Below are 21,759 nucleotides of genomic sequence, written 5' to 3' on the forward strand. Positions count from 1 at the left end.
AAGCCATAAACATGTGTATCCGAGTCTTCTATCAAAAGTTACAGCCAATTATATGAAGTTGAACAAAAACGCTTTCTTTCGCCAAGACAGTGCGTTTCTCACTGTTACATACATTTGAATGGGGAACTCGATCGAAACAAAGTATAGGTTTTCATTATGTGTATAACTTGGAAATCTTAGCTCAAACAGCTGCAAAACCTGTTTGCCCAGCACAGGGACATTGAGTTCTATAAGATAAAGCCATAAACATGTGTATCCGAGTCTTCTATCAAAAGTTACAGCTATTTATATGAAGTTGTACAAAAACGCTTTCTTTCGCCAAGACAGTGCGTTTCTCACTGTTACATGCATTTGAATGGGGAACTCGACCGAAACAAAGTATAGGTTTTCATTATGTGTATAACTTGGAAATCTTAGCTCAAACAGCTGCAAAACCTGTTTTCCCAGCACAGGGACCTTGAGTTCTATAGGATAAACCCATAAACATGTTTGTCTAAGTCTTCTATCAAAAGTTACAGCCAATTATATGAAGTTGTACAAAAACGCTTTCTTTCGCCAAGACAGTGCGTTTCTCACTGTTACATGCATTTGAATGGGGAACTCGATCGAAACAAAGTATAGGTTTTCATTATGTGTATAACTTGGAAATCTTAGCTCAAACAGCTGCAAAACCTGTTTGCCCAGCACAGGGACATTGAGTTCTATAAGATAAAGCCATAAACATGTGTATCCGACTCTTCGATCAAAAGTTACAGCTATTTATATGAAGTTGTACAAAAACGCTTTCTTTCGCCAAGACAGTGCGTTTCTCACTGTTACATGCATTTGAATGGGAAACTCGCCCGAAACAAAGTATAGGTTTTCATTATGTGAATAACTTGGAAATCTTAGCTCAAACAGCTGCAAAACCTGTTTGCCCAGCACAGGGACATTGAGTTCTATAAGATAAAGCCATAAACATGTTTGTCTGAGTCTTCTATCAAAAGTTACAGCTATTTATATGAAGTTGTACAAAAACGCTTTCTTTCGCCAAGACAGTGCGTTTCTCACTGTTACATGCATTTGAATGGGGAACTCGACCGAAACAAAGTATAGGTTTTCATTATGTGTATAACTTGGAAATCTTAGCTAAAAAACAGCTGCAAAACCTGTTTTCCCAGCACGGGGACCTTGAGTTCTATAAGATAAAGCCATAAACATGTTTGTCTGAGTCTTCTATCAAAAGTTACAGCTATTTATATGAAGTTGTACAAAAACGCTTTCTTTCGCCAAGACAATGCGTTTCTCACTGTTACATGCATTTGAATGGGGAACTCGACCAAAATAAAGTATAGGTTTTCATTATGTGTATAACTTGGAAATCTTAGCTAAAAAACAGCTGCAAAACCTGTTTTCCCAGCACAGGGACATTGAGTTCTATAAGATAAAGCCATAAACATGTGTATCCGAGTCTTCTATCAAAAGTTACAGCCAATTATATGAAGTTGTACAAAAACGCTTTCTTTCGCCAAGACAGTGCGTTTCTCACTGTTACATGCATTTGAATGGGGAACTCGACCAAAATAAAGTATAGGTTTTAATTATGTGAATAACTTGGAAATCTTAGCTCAAACAGCTGCAAAACCTGTTTGCCCAGCACAGGGACATTGAGTTCTATAAGATAAAGCCATAAACATGTGTATCCGAGTCTTCTATCAAAAGTTACAGCCAATTATATGAAGTTGTACAAAAACGCTTTCTTTCGCCAAGACAATGCGTTTCTCACTGTTACATGCATTTGAATGGGGAACTCGATCGAAACAAAGTATAGGTTTTCATTATGTGTATAACTTGGAAATCTTAGCTCAAACAGCTGCAAAACCTGTTTGCCCAGCACAGGGACATTGAGTTCTATAAGATAAAGCCATAAACATGTGTATCCGAGTCTTCTATCAAAAGTTACAGCCAATTATATGAAGTTGAACAAAAACGCTTTCTTTCGCCAAGACAGTGCGTTTCTCACTGTTACATGCATTTGAATGGGGAACTCGATCGAAACAAAGTATAGGTTTTCATTATGTGTATAACTTGGAAATCTTAGCTCAAACAGCTGCAAAACCTGTTTGCCCAGCACAGGGACATTGAGTTCTATAAGATAAAGCCATAAACATGTGTATCCGAGTCTTCTATCAAAAGTTACAGCCAATTATATGAAGTTGTACAAAAACGCTTTCTTTCGCCAAGACAATGCGTTTCTCACTGTTACATGCATTTGAATGGGGAACTCGACCAAAACAAAGTATAGGTTTTCATTATGTGTATAACTTGGAAATCTTAGCTCAAACAGCTGCAAAACCTGTTTGCCCAGCACAGGGACATTGAGTTCTATAAGATAAAGCCATAAACATGTGTATCCGAGTCTTCTATCAAAAGTTACAGCCAATTATATGAAGTTGAACAAAAACGTTTTCTTTCGCCAAGACAGTGCGTTTCTCACTGTTACATACATTTGAATGGGGAACTCGCCCGAAACAAAGTATAGGTTTTCATTATGTGAATAACTTGGAAATCTTAGCTCAAACAGCTGCAAAACCTGTTTTCCCAGCATGGGGATATTGAATTGTATAAGATAAAGCCATAAATATGTGTGTGTGAAACTTCTATCAAAAACTACAGCTGTCTTCATGAAGTTGTACAAAAACGCTTTCTTTCGCCAAGACAGTGCGTTTCTCACTGTTACATGCATTTGAATGGGGAACTCGACCGAAACAAAGTATAGGTTTTCATTACGTGTATAACTTGGAAATCTTAGCTCAAACAGCTGCAAAACCTGTTTGCCCAGCACAGGGACATTGAGTTCTATAAGATAAAGCCATAAACATGTGTATCCGAGTCTTCTATCAAAAGTTACAGCCAATTATATGAAGTTGTACAAAAACGCTTTCTTTCGCCAAGACAATGCGTTTCTCACTGTTACATGCATTTGAATGGGGAACTCGATCGAAACAAAGTATAGGTTTTCATTATGTGTATAACTTGGAAATCTTAGCTCAAACAGCTGCAAAACCTGTTTGCCCAGCACAGGGACATTGAGTTCTATAAGATAAAGCCATAAAACATGTGTATCCGAGTCTTCTATCAAAAGTTACAGCTATTTATATGAAGTTGTACAAAAACGCTTTCTTTCGCCAAGACAGTGCGTTTCTCACTGTTACATGCATTTGAATGGGGAACCCGACCAAAATAAAGTATAGGTTTTAATTATGTGAATAACTTGGAAATCTTAGCTCAAACAGCTGCAAAACCTGTTTGCCCAGCACAGGGACATTGAGTTCTATAAGATAAAGCCATAAACATGTGTATCCGAGTCTTCTATCAAAAGTTACAGCTATTTATATGAAGTTGTACAAAAACGCTTTCTTTCGCCAAGACAGTGCGTTTCTCACTGTTACATGCATTTGAATGGGGAACTCGACCGAAACAAAGTATAGGTTTTCATTACGTGTATAACTTGGAAATCTTAGCTCAAACAGCTGCAAAACCTGTTTTCCCAGCACAGGGACCTTGAGTTCTATAAGATAAACCCATAAACATGTTTGTCCGAGTCTTCTATCAAAAGTTACAGCTATTTATATGAAGTTGTACAAAAACGCTTTCTTTCGCCAAGACAGTGCGTTTCTCACTGTTACATGCATTTGAATGGGGAACTCGACCGAAATAAAGTATAGGTTTTAATTATGTGAATAACTTGGAAATCTTAGCTCAAACAGCTGCAAAACCTGTTTGCCCAGCACAGGGACATTGAGTTCTATAAGATAAAGCCATAAACATGTGTATCCGAGTCTTCTATCAAAAGTTACAGCCAATTATATGAAGTTGTACAAAAACGCTTTCTTTCGCCAAGACAATGCGTTTCTCACTGTTACATGCATTTGAATGGGGAACTCGATCGAAACAAAGTATAGGTTTTCATTATGTGTATAACTTGGAAATCTTAGCTCAAACAGCTGCAAAACCTGTTTGCCCAGCACAGGGACATTGAGTTCTATAAGATAAAGCCATAAACATGTGTATCCGAGTCTTCTATCAAAAGTTACAGCCAATTATATGAAGTTGAACAAAAACGCTTTCTTTCGCCAAGACAGTGCGTTTCTCACTGTTACATGCATTTGAATGGGGAACTCGATCGAAACAAAGTATAGGTTTTCATTATGTGTATAACTTGGAAATCTTAGCTCAAACAGCTGCAAAACCTGTTTGCCCAGCACAGGGACATTGAGTTCTATAAGATAAAGCCATAAACATGTGTATCCGAGTCTTCTATCAAAAGTTACAGCCAATTATATGAAGTTGTACAAAAACGCTTTCTTTCGCCAAGACAGTGCGTTTCTCACTGTTACATGCATTTGAATGGGGAACTCGCCCGAAACAAAGTATAGGTTTTCATTATGTGAATAACTTGGAAATCTTAGCTCAAACAGCTGCAAAACCTGTTTTCCCAGCATGGGGATATTGAATTGTATAAGATAAAGCCATAAATATGTGTGTGTGAAACTTCTATCAAAAACTACAGCTGTCTTCATGAAGTTGTACAAAAACGCTTTCTTTCGCCAAGACAGTGCGTTTCTCACTGTTACATGCATTTGAATGGGGAACTCGACCGAAACAAAGTATAGGTTTTCATTACGTGTATAACTTTAAAATCTTAGCTCAAACGGCTGCAAAACCTGTTTGCCCAGCACAGGGACATTGAGTTCTATAAGATAAAGCCATAAACATGTGTATCCGAGTCTTCTATCAAAAGTTACAGCTATTTATATGAAGTTGTACAAAAACGCTTTCTTTCGCCAAGACAGTGCGTTTCTCACTGTTACATGCATTTGAATGGGGAACTCGACCGAAACAAAGTATAGGTTTTCATTACGTGTATAACTTGGAAATCTTAGCTCAAACAGCTGCAAAACCTGTTTTCCCAGCACAGGGACCTTGAGTTCTATAAGATAAACCCATAAACATGTTTGTCCGAGTCTTCTATCAAAAGTTACAGCTATTTATATGAAGTTGTACAAAAACGCTTTCTTTCGCCAAGACAGTGCGTTTCTCACTGTTACATGCATTTGAATGGGGAACTCGACCGAAATAAAGTATAGGTTTTAATTATGTGAATAACTTGGAAATCTTAGCTCAAACAGCTGCAAAACCTGTTTGCCCAGCACAGGGACATTGAGTTCTATAAGATAAAGCCATAAACATGTGTATCCGAGTCTTCTATCAAAAGTTACAGCCAATTATATGAAGTTGTACAAAAACGCTTTCTTTCGCCAAGACAATGCGTTTCTCACTGTTACATGCATTTGAATGGGGAACTCGATCGAAACAAAGTATAGGTTTTCATTATGTGTATAACTTGGAAATCTTAGCTCAAACAGCTGCAAAACCTGTTTGCCCAGCACAGGGACATTGAGTTCTATAAGATAAAGCCATAAACATGTGTATCCGAGTCTTCTATCAAAAGTTACAGCCAATTATATGAAGTTGAACAAAAACGCTTTCTTTCGCCAAGACTGTGCGTTTCTCACTGTTACATGCATTTGAATGGGGAACTCGACCGAAACAAAGTATAGGTTTTCATTATGTGTATAACTTGGAAATCTTAGCTCAAACAGCTGCAAAACCTGTTTGCCCAGCACAGGGACATTGAGTTCTATAAGATAAAGCCATAAACATGTTTGTCTGAGTCTTCTATCAAAAGTTACAGCTATTTATATGAAGTTGTACAAAAACGCTTTCTTTCGCCAAGACAGTGCGTTTCTCACTGTTACATGCATTTGAATGGGGAACTCGACCGAAACAAAGTATAGGTTTTAATTATTTTAATAACTTGGAAATCTTAGCTCAAACAGCTGCAAAACCTGTTTTCCCAGCATGGGGATATTGAATTGTATAAGATAAAGCCATAAATATGTGTGTGTGAAACTTCTATCAAAAACTACAGCTGTCTTCATGAAGTTGTACAAAAACGCTTTCTTTCGCCAAGACAGTGCGTTTCTCACTGTTACATGCATTTGAATGGGGAACTCGACCGAAACAAAGTATAGGTTTTCATTACGTGTATAACTTTAAAATCTTAGCTCAAACGGCTGCAAAACCTGTTTGCCCAGCACAGGGACATTGAGTTCTATAAGATAAAGCCATAAACATGTGTATCCGAGTCTTCTATCAAAAGTTACAGCTATTTATATGAAGTTGTACAAAAACGCTTTCTTTCGCCAAGACAATGCGTTTCTCACTGTTACATGCATTTGAATGGGGAACTCGATCGAAACAAAGCATAGGTTTTCATTATGTGTATAACTTGGAAATCTTAGCTCAAACAGCTGCAAAACCTGTTTGCCCAGCACAGGGACATTGAGTTCTATAAGATAAAGCCATAAACATGTGTATCCGAGTCTTCTATCAAAAGTTACAGCCAATTATATGAAGTTGAACAAAAACGTTTTCTTTCGCCAAGACAGTGCGTTTCTCACTGTTACATACATTTGAATGGGGAACTCGATCGAAACAAAGTATAGGTTTTCATTATGTGTATAACTTGGAAATCTTAGCTCAAACAGCTGCAAAACCTGTTTGCCCAGCACGGGGATATTGAATTCTATAAGATAAAGCCATAAACATGTTTGTCTGAGTCTTCTATCAAAAGTTACAGCCAATTATATGAAGTTGTACAAAAACGCTTTCTTTCGCCAAGACAGTGCGTTTCTCACTGTTACATGCATTTGAATGGGGAACTCGACCGAAACAAAGTATAGGTTTTCATTACGTGTATAACTTGGAAATCTTAGCTCAAACAGCTGCAAAACCTGTTTTCCCAGCACAGGGACATTGAGTTCTATAAGATAAACCCATAAACATGTTTGTCTGAGTCTTCTATCAAAGGTTACAGCTATTTATATGAAGTTGTACAAAAACGCTTTCTTTCGCCAAGACAGTGCGTTTCTCACTGTTACATGCATTTGAATGGGAAACTCGCCCGAAACAAAGTATAGGTTTTCATTATGTGTATAACTTGGAAATCTTAGCTCAAACAGCTGCAAAACCTGTTTGCCCAGCACAGGGACATTGAGTTCTATAAGATAAAGCCATAAACATGTGTATCCGAGTCTTCTATCAAAAGTTACAGCCAATTATATGAAGTTGTACAAAAACGCTTTCTTTCGCCAAGACAGTGCGTTTCTCACTGTTACATGCATTTGAATGGGGAACTCGCCCGAAACAAAGTATAGGTTTTCATTATGTGAATAACTTGGAAATCTTAGCTCAAACAGCTGCAAAACCTGTTTTCCCAGCATGGGGATATTGAATTGTATAAGATAAAGCCATAAATATGTGTGTGTGAAACTTCTATCAAAAACTACAGCTGTCTTCATGAAGTTGTACAAAAACGCTTTCTTTCGCCAAGACAGTGCGTTTCTCACTGTTACATGCATTTGAATGGGGAACTCGACCGAAACAAAGTATAGGTTTTCATTACGTGTATAACTTTAAAATCTTAGCTCAAACGGCTGCAAAACCTGTTTGCCCAGCACAGGGACATTGAGTTCTATAAGATAAAGCCATAAACATGTGTATCCGAGTCTTCTATCAAAAGTTACAGCTATTTATATGAAGTTGTACAAAAACGCTTTCTTTCGCCAAGACAGTGCGTTTCTCACTGTTACATGCATTTGAATGGGGAACTCGACCGAAACAAAGTATAGGTTTTCATTACGTGTATAACTTGGAAATCTTAGCTCAAACAGCTGCAAAACCTGTTTTCCCAGCACAGGGACCTTGAGTTCTATAAGATAAACCCATAAACATGTTTGTCCGAGTCTTCTATCAAAAGTTACAGCTATTTATATGAAGTTGTACAAAAACGCTTTCTTTCGCCAAGACAGTGCGTTTCTCACTGTTACATGCATTTGAATGGGGAACTCGACCGAAATAAAGTATAGGTTTTAATTATGTGAATAACTTGGAAATCTTAGCTCAAACAGCTGCAAAACCTGTTTGCCCAGCACAGGGACATTGAGTTCTATAAGATAAAGCCATAAACATGTGTATCCGAGTCTTCTATCAAAAGTTACAGCCAATTATATGAAGTTGTACAAAAACGCTTTCTTTCGCCAAGACAATGCGTTTCTCACTGTTACATGCATTTGAATGGGGAACTCGATCGAAACAAAGTATAGGTTTTCATTATGTGTATAACTTGGAAATCTTAGCTCAAACAGCTGCAAAACCTGTTTGCCCAGCACAGGGACATTGAGTTCTATAAGATAAAGCCATAAACATGTGTATCCGAGTCTTCTATCAAAAGTTACAGCCAATTATATGAAGTTGAACAAAAACGCTTTCTTTCGCCAAGACTGTGCGTTTCTCACTGTTACATGCATTTGAATGGGGAACTCGACCGAAACAAAGTATAGGTTTTCATTATGTGTATAACTTGGAAATCTTAGCTCAAACAGCTGCAAAACCTGTTTGCCCAGCACAGGGACATTGAGTTCTATAAGATAAAGCCATAAACATGTTTGTCTGAGTCTTCTATCAAAAGTTACAGCTATTTATATGAAGTTGTACAAAAACGCTTTCTTTCGCCAAGACAGTGCGTTTCTCACTGTTACATGCATTTGAATGGGGAACTCGACCGAAACAAAGTATAGGTTTTAATTATTTTAATAACTTGGAAATCTTAGCTCAAACAGCTGCAAAACCTGTTTTCCCAGCATGGGGATATTGAATTGTATAAGATAAAGCCATAAATATGTGTGTGTGAAACTTCTATCAAAAACTACAGCTGTCTTCATGAAGTTGTACAAAAACGCTTTCTTTCGCCAAGACAGTGCGTTTCTCACTGTTACATGCATTTGAATGGGGAACTCGACCGAAACAAAGTATAGGTTTTCATTACGTGTATAACTTTAAAATCTTAGCTCAAACGGCTGCAAAACCTGTTTGCCCAGCACAGGGACATTGAGTTCTATAAGATAAAGCCATAAACATGTGTATCCGAGTCTTCTATCAAAAGTTACAGCTATTTATATGAAGTTGTACAAAAACGCTTTCTTTCGCCAAGACAATGCGTTTCTCACTGTTACATGCATTTGAATGGGGAACTCGATCGAAACAAAGCATAGGTTTTCATTATGTGTATAACTTGGAAATCTTAGCTCAAACAGCTGCAAAACCTGTTTGCCCAGCACAGGGACATTGAGTTCTATAAGATAAAGCCATAAACATGTGTATCCGAGTCTTCTATCAAAAGTTACAGCCAATTATATGAAGTTGAACAAAAACGTTTTCTTTCGCCAAGACAGTGCGTTTCTCACTGTTACATACATTTGAATGGGGAACTCGATCGAAACAAAGTATAGGTTTTCATTATGTGTATAACTTGGAAATCTTAGCTCAAACAGCTGCAAAACCTGTTTGCCCAGCACGGGGATATTGAATTCTATAAGATAAAGCCATAAACATGTTTGTCTGAGTCTTCTATCAAAAGTTACAGCCAATTATATGAAGTTGTACAAAAACGCTTTCTTTCGCCAAGACAGTGCGTTTCTCACTGTTACATGCATTTGAATGGGGAACTCGACCGAAACAAAGTATAGGTTTTCATTACGTGTATAACTTGGAAATCTTAGCTCAAACAGCTGCAAAACCTGTTTTCCCAGCACAGGGACATTGAGTTCTATAAGATAAACCCATAAACATGTTTGTCTGAGTCTTCTATCAAAGGTTACAGCTATTTATATGAAGTTGTACAAAAACGCTTTCTTTCGCCAAGACAGTGCGTTTCTCACTGTTACATGCATTTGAATGGGAAACTCGCCCGAAACAAAGTATAGGTTTTCATTATGTGAATAACTTGGAAATCTTAGCTCAAACAGCTGCAAAACCTGTTTTCCCAGCACAGGGACATTGAGTTCTATAAGATAAAGCCATAAACATGTTTGTCTGAGTCTTCTATCAAAAGTTACAGCTATTTATATGAAGTTGTACAAAAACGCTTTCTTTCGCCAAGACAGTGCGTTTCTCACTGTTACATGCATTTGAATGGGGAACTCGACCGAAACAAAGTATAGGTTTTCATTATGTGTATAACTTGGAAATCTTAGCTAAAAAACGGCTGCAAAACCTGTTTTCCCAGCACGGGGACCTTGAGTTCTATAAGATAAAGCCATAAACATGTTTGTCTGAGTCTTCTATCAAAAGTTACAGCTATTTATATGAAGTTGTACAAAAACGCTTTCTTTCGCCAAGACAATGCGTTTCTCACTGTTACATGCATTTGAATGGGGAACTCGACCAAAATAAAGTATAGGTTTTCATTATGTGTATAACTTGGAAATCTTAGCTAAAAAACAGCTGCAAAACCTGTTTTCCCAGCACAGGGACATTGAGTTCTATAAGATAAAGCCATAAACATGTGTATCCGAGTCTTCTATCAAAAGTTACAGCCAATTATATGAAGTTGAACAAAAACGTTTTCTTTCGCCAAGACAGTGCGTTTCTCACTGTTACATACATTTGAATGGGGAACTCGATCGAAACAAAGTATAGGTTTTCATTATGTGTATAACTTGGAAATCTTAGCTCAAACAGCTGCAAAACCTGTTTGCCCAGCACGGGGATATTGAATTCTATAAGATAAAGCCATAAACATGTTTGTCTGAGTCTTCTATCAAAAGTTACAGCCAATTATATGAAGTTGTACAAAAACGCTTTCTTTCGCCAAGACAGTGCGTTTCTCACTGTTACATGCATTTGAATGGGGAACTCGCCCGAAACAAAGTATAGGTTTTCATTATGTGAATAACTTGGAAATCTTAGCTCAAACAGCTGCAAAACCTGTTTTCCCAGCATGGGGATATTGAATTGTATAAGATAAAGCCATAAATATGTGTGTGTGAAACTTCTATCAAAAACTACAGCTGTCTTCATGAAGTTGTACAAAAACGCTTTCTTTCGCCAAGACAGTGCGTTTCTCACTGTTACATGCATTTGAATGGGGAACTCGACCGAAACAAAGTATAGGTTTTCATTACGTGTATAACTTGGAAATCTTAGCTCAAACAGCTGCAAAACCTGTTTGCCCAGCACAGGGACATTGAGTTCTATAAGATAAAGCCATAAACATGTGTATCCGAGTCTTCTATCAAAAGTTACAGCCAATTATATGAAGTTGTACAAAAACGCTTTCTTTCGCCAAGACAATGCGTTTCTCACTGTTACATGCATTTGAATGGGGAACTCGATCGAAACAAAGTATAGGTTTTCATTATGTGTATAACTTGGAAATCTTAGCTCAAACAGCTGCAAAACCTGTTTGCCCAGCACAGGGACATTGAGTTCTATAAGATAAAGCCATAAAACATGTGTATCCGAGTCTTCTATCAAAAGTTACAGCTATTTATATGAAGTTGTACAAAAACGCTTTCTTTCGCCAAGACAGTGCGTTTCTCACTGTTACATGCATTTGAATGGGGAACTCGACCAAAATAAAGTATAGGTTTTAATTATGTGAATAACTTGGAAATCTTAGCTCAAACAGCTGCAAAACCTGTTTGCCCAGCACAGGGACATTGAGTTCTATAAGATAAAGCCATAAACATGTGTATCCGAGTCTTCTATCAAAAGTTACAGCCAATTATATGAAGTTGTACAAAAACGCTTTCTTTCGCCAAGACAATGCGTTTCTCACTGTTACATGCATTTGAATGGGGAACTCGATCGAAACAAAGTATAGGTTTTCATTATGTGTATAACTTGGAAATCTTAGCTCAAACAGCTGCAAAACCTGTTTGCCCAGCACAGGGACATTGAGTTCTATAAGATAAAGCCATAAACATGTGTATCCGAGTCTTCTATCAAAAGTTACAGCCAATTATATGAAGTTGAACAAAAACGCTTTCTTTCGCCAAGACAGTGCGTTTCTCACTGTTACATGCATTTGAATGGGGAACTCGATCGAAACAAAGTATAGGTTTTCATTATGTGTATAACTTGGAAATCTTAGCTCAAACAGCTGCAAAACCTGTTTGCCCAGCACAGGGACATTGAGTTCTATAAGATAAAGCCATAAACATGTGTATCCGAGTCTTCTATCAAAAGTTACAGCCAATTATATGAAGTTGTACAAAAACGCTTTCTTTCGCCAAGACAATGCGTTTCTCACTGTTACATGCATTTGAATGGGGAACTCGACCGAAACAAAGTATAGGTTTTCATTATGTGTATAACTTGGAAATCTTAGCTCAAACAGCTGCAAAACCTGTTTGCCCAGCACAGGGACATTGAGTTCTATAAGATAAAGCCATAAACATGTTTGTCTGAGTCTTCTATCAAAAGTTACAGCTATTTATATGAAGTTGTACAAAAACGCTTTCTTTCGCCAAGACAGTGCGTTTCTCACTGTTACATGCATTTGAATGGGGAACTCGACCGAAACAAAGTATAGGTTTTAATTATTTTAATAACTTGGAAATCTTAGCTCAAACAGCTGCAAAACCTGTTTTCCCAGCATGGTTATATTGAATTGTATAAGATAAAGCCATAAATATGTGTGTGTGAAACTTCTATCAAAAACTACAGCTGTCTTCATGAAGTTGTACAAAAACGCTTTCTTTCGCCAAGACAGTGCGTTTCTCACTGTTACATGCATTTGAATGGGGAACTCGACCGAAACAAAGTATAGGTTTTCATTACGTGTATAACTTTAAAATCTTAGCTCAAACGGCTGCAAAACCTGTTTGCCCAGCACAGGGACATTGAGTTCTATAAGATAAAGCCATAAACATGTGTATCCGAGTCTTCTATCAAAAGTTACAGCTATTTATATGAAGTTGTACAAAAACGCTTTCTTTCGCCAAGACAATGCGTTTCTCACTGTTACATGCATTTGAATGGGGAACTCGATCGAAACAAAGCATAGGTTTTCATTATGTGTATAACTTGGAAATCTTAGCTCAAACAGCTGCAAAACCTGTTTGCCCAGCACAGGGACATTGAGTTCTATAAGATAAAGCCATAAACATGTGTATCCGAGTCTTCTATCAAAAGTTACAGCTATTTATATGAAGTTGTACAAAAACGCTTTCTTTCGCCAAGACAGTGCGTTTCTCACTGTTACATGCATTTGAATGGGGAACTCGACCAAAATAAAGTATAGGTTTTAATTATGTGAATAACTTGGAAATCTTAGCTCAAACAGCTGCAAAACCTGTTTGCCCAGCACAGGGACATTGAGTTCTATAAGATAAAGCCATAAACATGTGTATCCGAGTCTTCTATCAAAAGTTACAGCCAATTATATGAAGTTGTACAAAAACGCTTTCTTTCGCCAAGACAGTGCGTTTCTCACTGTTACATGCATTTGAATGGGGAACTCGATCGAAACAAAGTATAGGTTTTCATTATGTGTATAACTTGGAAATCTTAGCTCAAACAGCTGCAAAACCTGTTTGCCCAGCACAGGGACATTGAGTTCTATAAGATAAAGCCATAAACATGTGTATCCGAGTCTTCTATCAAAAGTTACAGCTATTTATATGAAGTTGTACAAAAACGCTTTCTTTCGCCAAGACAGTGCGTTTCTCACTGTTACATGCATTTGAATGGGGAACTCGACCGAAATAAAGTATAGGTTTTAATTATGTGAATAACTTGGAAATCTTAGCTCAAACAGCTGCAAAACCTGTTTTCCCAGCACAGGGACATTGAGTTCTATAAGATAAAGCCATAAACATGTGTATCCGAGTCTTCTATCAAAAGTTACAGCCAATTATATGAAGTTGTACAAAAACGCTTTCTTTCGCCAAGACAATGCGTTTCTCACTGTTACATGCATTTGAATGGGGAACTCGACCGAAACAAAGTATAGGTTTTAATTATTTGAATAACTTGGAAATCTTAGCTCAAACAGCTGCAAAACCTGTTTTCCCAGCATGGGGATATTGAATTGTATAAGATAAAGCCATAAATATGTGTGTGTGAAACTTCTATCAAAAACTACAGCTGTCTTCATGAAGTTGTACAAAAACGCTTTCTTTCGCCAAGACAGTGCGTTTCTCACTGTTACATGCATTTGAATGGGGAACTCGACCGAAACAAAGTATAGGTTTTCATTACGTGTATAACTTTAAAATCTTAGCTCAAACGGCTGCAAAACCTGTTTGCCCAGCACAGGGACATTGAGTTCTATAAGATAAAGCCATAAACATGTGTATCCGAGTCTTCTATCAAAAGTTACAGCTATTTATATGAAGTTGTACAAAAACGCTTTCTTTCGCCAAGACAATGCGTTTCTCACTGTTACATGCATTTGAATGGGGAACTCGATCGAAACAAAGCATAGGTTTTCATTATGTGTATAACTTGGAAATCTTAGCTCAAACAGCTGCAAAACCTGTTTGCCCAGCACAGGGACATTGAGTTCTATAAGATAAAGCCATAAACATGTGTATCCGAGTCTTCTATCAAAAGTTACAGCTATTTATATGAAGTTGTACAAAAACGCTTTCTTTCGCCAAGACAGTGCGTTTCTCACTGTTACATGCATTTGAATGGGGAACTCGACCAAAATAAAGTATAGGTTTTAATTATGTGAATAACTTGGAAATCTTAGCTCAAACAGCTGCAAAACCTGTTTGCCCAGCACAGGGACATTGAGTTCTATAAGATAAAGCCATAAACATGTGTATCCGAGTCTTCTATCAAAAGTTACAGCCAATTATATGAAGTTGAACAAAAACGCTTTCTTTCGCCAAGACAGTGCGTTTCTCACTGTTACATGCATTTGAATGGGGAACTCGATCGAAACAAAGTATAGGTTTTCATTATGTGTATAACTTGGAAATCTTAGCTCAAACAGCTGCAAAACCTGTTTGCCCAGCACAGGGACATTGAGTTCTATAAGATAAAGCCATAAACATGTGTATCCGAGTCTTCTATCAAAAGTTACAGCCAATTATATGAAGTTGTACAAAAACGCTTTCTTTCGCCAAGACAATGCGTTTCTCACTGTTACATGCATTTGAATGGGGAACTCGACCGAAACAAAGTATAGGTTTTCATTATGTGTATAACTTGGAAATCTTAGCTCAAACAGCTGCAAAACCTGTTTGCCCAGCACAGGGACATTGAGTTCTATAAGATAAAGCCATAAACATGTTTGTCTGAGTCTTCTATCAAAAGTTACAGCTATTTATATGAAGTTGTACAAAAACGCTTTCTTTCGCCAAGACAGTGCGTTTCTCACTGTTACATGCATTTGAATGGGGAACTCGACCGAAACAAAGTATAGGTTTTAATTATTTTAATAACTTGGAAATCTTAGCTCAAACAGCTGCAAAACCTGTTTTCCCAGCATGGTTATATTGAATTGTATAAGATAAAGCCATAAATATGTGTGTGTGAAACTTCTATCAAAAACTACAGCTGTCTTCATGAAGTTGTACAAAAACGCTTTCTTTCGCCAAGACAGTGCGTTTCTCACTGTTACATGCATTTGAATGGGGAACTCGACCGAAACAAAGTATAGGTTTTCATTACGTGTATAACTTTAAAATCTTAGCTCAAACGGCTGCAAAACCTGTTTGCCCAGCACAGGGACATTGAGTTCTATAAGATAAAGCCATAAACATGTGTATCCGAGTCTTCTATCAAAAGTTACAGCTATTTATATGAAGTTGTACAAAAACGCTTTCTTTCGCCAAGACAATGCGTTTCTCACTGTTACATGCATTTGAATGGGGAACTCGATCGAAACAAAGCATAGGTTTTCATTATGTGTATAACTTGGAAATCTTAGCTCAAACAGCTGCAAAACCTGTTTGCCCAGCACAGGGACATTGAGTTCTATAAGATAAAGCCATAAACATGTGTATCCGAGTCTTCTATCAAAAGTTACAGCTATTTATATGAAGTTGTACAAAAACGCTTTCTTTCGCCAAGACAGTGCGTTTCTCACTGTTACATGCATTTGAATGGGGAACTCGACCAAAATAAAGTATAGGTTTTAATTATGTGAATAACTTGGAAATCTTAGCTCAAACAGCTGCAAAACCTGTTTGCCCAGCACAGGGACATTGAGTTCTATAAGATAAAGCCATAAACATGTGTATCCGAGTCTTCTATCAAAAGTTACAGCCAATTATATGAAGTTGTACAAAAACGCTTTCTTTCGCCAAGACAGTGCGTTTCTCACTGTTACATGCATTTGAATGGGGAACTCGATCGAAACAAAGTATAGGTTTTCATTATGTGTATAACTTGGAAATCTTAGCTCAAACAGCTGCAAAACCTGTTTGCCCAGCACAGGGACATTGAGTTCTATAAGATAAAGCCATAAACATGTGTATCCGAGTCTTCTATCAAAAGTTACAGCTATTTATATGAAGTTGTACAAAAACGCTTTCTTTCGCCAAGACAGTGCGTTTCTCACTGTTACATGCATTTGAATGGGGAACTCGACCGAAATAAAGTATAGGTTTTAATTATGTGAATAACTTGGAAATCTTAGCTCAAACAGCTGCAAAACCTGTTTTCCCAGCACAGGGACATTGAGTTCTATAAGATAAAGCCATAAACATGTGTATCCGAGTCTTCTATCAAAAGTTACAGCCAATTATATGAAGTTGTACAAAAACGCTTTCTTTCGCCAAGACAATGCGTTTCTCACTGTTACATGCATTTGAATGGGGAACTCGACCGAAACAAAGTATAGGTTTTAATTATTTGAATAACTTGGAAATCTTAGCTCAAACAGCTGCAAAACCTGTTTTCCCAGCATGGGGATATTGAATTGTATAAGATAAAGCCATAAATATGTGTGTGTGAAACTTCTATCAAAAACTACAGCTGTCTTCATGAAGTTGTACAAAAACGCTTTCTTTCGCCAAGACAGTGCGTTTCTCACTGTTACATGCATTTGAATGGGGAACTCGACCGAAACAAAGTATAGGTTTTCATTACGTGTATAACTTTAAAATCTTAGCTCAAACGGCTGCAAAACCTGTTTGCCCAGCACAGGGACATTGAGTTCTATAAGATAAAGCCATAAACATGTGTATCCGAGTCTTCTATCAAAAGTTACAGCTATTTATATGAAGTTGTACAAAAACGCTTTCTTTCGCCAAGACAATGCGTTTCTCACTGTTACATGCATTTGAATGGGGAACTCGATCGAAACAAAGCATAGGTTTTCATTATGTGTATAACTTGGAAATCTTAGCTCAAACAGCTGCAAAACCTGTTTGCCCAGCACAGGGACATTGAGTTCTATAAGATAAAGCCATAAACATGTGTATCCGAGTCTTCTATCAAAAGTTACAGCTATTTATATGAAGTTGTACAAAAACGCTTTCTTTCGCCAAGACAGTGCGTTTCTCACTGTTACATGCATTTGAATGGGGAACTCGACCAAAATAAAGTATAGGTTTTAATTATGTGAATAACTTGGAAATCTTAGCTCAAACAGCTGCAAAACCTGTTTGCCCAGCACAGGGACATTGAGTTCTATAAGATAAAGCCATAAACATGTGTATCCGAGTCTTCTATCAAAAGTTACAGCCAATTATATGAAGTTGAACAAAAACGCTTTCTTTCGCCAAGACAGTGCGTTTCTCACTGTTACATGCATTTGAATGGGGAACTCGATCGAAACAAAGTATAGGTTTTCATTATGTGTATAACTTGGAAATCTTAGCTCAAACAGCTGCAAAACCTGTTTGCCCAGCACAGGGACATTGAGTTCTATAAGATAAAGCCATAAACATGTGTATCCGAGTCTTCTATCAAAAGTTACAGCCAATTATATGAAGTTGAACAAAAACGCTTTCTTTCGCCAAGACAGTGCGTTTCTCACTGTTACATGCATTTGAATGGGGAACTCGATCGAAACAAAGTATAGGTTTTCATTATGTGTATAACTTGGAAATCTTAGCTCAAACAGCTGCAAAACCTGTTTGCCCAGCACAGGGACATTGAGTTCTATAAGATAAAGCCATAAACATGTGTATCCGAGTCTTCTATCAAAAGTTACAGCCAATTATATGAAGTTGTACAAAAACGCTTTCTTTCGCCAAGACAATGCGTTTCTCACTGTTACATGCATTTGAATGGGGAACTCGACCGAAACAAAGTATAGGTTTTCATTATGTGTATAACTTGGAAATCTTAGCTCAAACAGCTGCAAAACCTGTTTGCCCAGCACAGGGACATTGAGTTCTATAAGATAAAGCAATAAACATGTTTGTCTGAGTCTTCTATCAAAAGTTACAGCCAATTATATGAAGTTGAACAAAAACGCTTTCTTTCGCCAAGACAGTGCGTTTCTCACTGTTACATGCATTTGAATGGGGAACTCGACCGAAACAAAGTATAAGTTTTCATTATTTGAATAACTTGGAAATCTTAGCTCAAACAGCTGCAAAACCTGTTTTCCCAGCATGGGGATATTGAATTGGATAAGATAAAGCCATAAATATGTGTGTGTGAAACTTCTATCAAAAACTACAGCTGTCTTCATGAAGTTGTACAAAAACGCTTTCTTTCGCCAAGACAGTGCGTTTCTCACTGTTACATGCATTTGAATGGGGAACTCGATCGAAACAAAGCATAGGTTTTCATTATGTGTATAACTTGGAAATCTTAGCTCAAACAGCTGCAAAACCTGTTTGCCCAGCACAGGGACATTGAGTTCTATAAGATAAAGCCATAAACATGTGTATCCGAGTCTTCTATCAAAAGTTACAGCTATTTATATGAAGTTGTACAAAAACGCTTTCTTTCGCCAAGACAGTGCGTTTCTCACTGTTACATGCATTTGAATGGGGAACTCGACCAAAATAAAGTATAGGTTTTAATTATGTGAATAACTTGGAAATCTTAGCTCAAACAGCTGCAAAACCTGTTTGCCCAGCACAGGGACATTGAGTTCTATAAGATAAAGCCATAAACATGTGTATCCGAGTCTTCTATCAAAAGTTACAGCCAATTATATGAAGTTGAACAAAAACGCTTTCTTTCGCCAAGACAGTGCGTTTCTCACTGTTACATGCATTTGAATGGGGAACTCGATCGAAACAAAGTATAGGTTTTCATTATGTGTATAACTTGGAAATCTTAGCTCAAACAGCTGCAAAACCTGTTTGCCCAGCACAGGGACATTGAGTTCTATAAGATAAAGCCATAAACATGTGTATCCGAGTCTTCTATCAAAAGTTACAGCTATTTATATGAAGTTGTACAAAAACGCTTTCTTTCGCCAAGACAGTGCGTTTCTCACTGTTACATGCATTTGAATGGGGAACTCGACCGAAATAAAGTATAGGTTTTAATTATGTGAATAACTTGGAAATCTTAGCTCAAACAGCTGCAAAACCTGTTTTCCCAGCACAGGGACATTGAGTTCTATAAGATAAAGCCATAAACATGTGTATCCGAGTCTTCTATCAAAAGTTACAGCCAATTATATGAAGTTGTACAAAAACGCTTTCTTTCGCCAAGACAATGCGTTTCTCACTGTTACATGCATTTGAATGGGGAACTCGACCGAAACAAAGTATAGGTTTTAATTATTTGAATAACTTGGAAATCTTAGCTCAAACAGCTGCAAAACCTGTTTTCCCAGCATGGGGATATTGAATTGTATAAGATAAAGCCATAAATATGTGTGTGTGAAACTTCTATCAAAAACTACAGCTGTCTTCATGAAGTTGTACAAAAACGCTTTCTTTCGCCAAGACAGTGCGTTTCTCACTGTTACATGCATTTGAATGGGGAACTCGACCGAAACAAAGTATAGGTTTTCATTACGTGTATAACTTTAAAATCTTAGCTCAAACGGCTGCAAAACCTGTTTGCCCAGCACAGGGACATTGAGTTCTATAAGATAAAGCCATAAACATGTGTATCCGAGTCTTCTATCAAAAGTTACAGCTATTTATATGAAGTTGTACAAAAACGCTTTCTTTCGCCAAGACAGTGCGTTTCTCACTGTTACATGCATTTGAATGGGGAACTCGACCAAAATAAAGTATAGGTTTTAATTATGTGAATAACTTGGAAATCTTAGCTCAAACAGCTGCAAAACCTGTTTGCCCAGCACAGGGACATTGAGTTCTATAAGATAAAGCCATAAACATGTGTATCCGAGTCTTCTATCAAAAGTTACAGCCAATTATATGAAGTTGAACAAAAACGCTTTCTTTCGCCAAGACAGTGCGTTTCTCACTGTTACATGCATTTGAATGGGGAACTCGATCGAAACAAAGTATAGGTTTTCATTATGTGTATAACTTGGAAATCTTAGCTCAAACAGCTGCAAAACCTGTTTGCCCAGCACAGGGACATTGAGTTCTATAAGATAAAGCCATAAACATGTGTATCCGAGTCTTCTATCAAAAGTTACAGCTATTTATATGAAGTTGTACAAAAACGCTTTCTTTCGCCAAGACAGTGCGTTTCTCACTGTTACATGCATTTGAATGGGGAACTCGACCGAAATAAAGTATAGGTTTTAATTATGTGAATAACTTGGAAATCTTAGCTCAAACAGCTGCAAAACCTGTTTTCCCAGCACAGGGACATTGAGTTCTATAAGATAAAGCCATAAACATGTGTATCCGAGTCTTCTATCAAAAGTTACAGCTATTTATATGAAGTTGTACAAAAACGCTTTCTTTCGCCAAGACAGTGCGTTTCTCACTGTTACATGCATTTGAATGGGGGACTCGACCGAAATAAAGTATAGGTTTTAATTATGTGAATAACTTGGAAATCTTAGCTCAAACAGCTGCAAAACCTGTTTGCCCAGCACAGGGACATTGAGTTCTATAAGATAAAGCCATAAACATGTTTGTCTGAGTCTTCTATCAAAAGTTACAGCTATTTATATGAAGTTGTACAAAAACGCTTTCTTTCGCCAAGACAGTGCGTTTCTCACTGTTACATGCATTTGGATGGGGAACTCGATCGAAACAAAGTATAGGTTTTCATTATATGTATAACTTGGAAATCTTAGCTCAAACAGCTGCAAAACCTGTTTGCCCAGCACAGGGACATTGAGTTCTATAAGATAAAGCCATAAACATGTGTATCCGAGTCTTCTATCAAAAGTTACAGCCAATTATATGAAGTTGTACAAAAACGCTTTCTTTCGCCAAGACAATGCGTTTCTCACTGTTACATGCATTTGAATGGGGAACTCGATCGAAACAAAGCATAGGTTTTCATTATGTGTATAACTTGGAAATCTTAGCTCAAACAGCTGCAAAACCTGTTTGCCCAGCACAGGGACATTGAGTTCTATAAGATAAAGCCATAAACATGTGTATCCGAGTCTTCTATCAAAAGTTACAGCTATTTATATGAAGTTGTACAAAAACGCTTTCTTTCGCCAAGACAGTGCGTTTCTCACTGTTACATGCATTTGAATGGGGAACTCGACCAAAATAAAGTATAGGTTTTAATTATGTGAATAACTTGGAAATCTTAGCTCAAACAGCTGCAAAACCTGTTTGCCCAGCACAGGGACATTGAGTTCTATAAGATAAAGCCATAAACATGTGTATCCGAGTCTTCTATCAAAAGTTACAGCCAATTATATGAAGTTGAACAAAAACGCTTTCTTTCGCCAAGACAGTGCGTTTCTCACTGTTACATGCATTTGAATGGGGAACTCGATCGAAACAAAGTATAGGTTTTCATTATGTGTATAACTTGGAAATCTTAGCT

The sequence above is a fragment of the Rhamphochromis sp. 'chilingali' genome, assembly GCF_963969265.1.
Source record: "Rhamphochromis sp. 'chilingali' genome assembly, chromosome: 12".
Lineage (NCBI taxonomy): Eukaryota > Metazoa > Chordata > Actinopteri > Cichliformes > Cichlidae > Rhamphochromis > Rhamphochromis sp. 'chilingali'.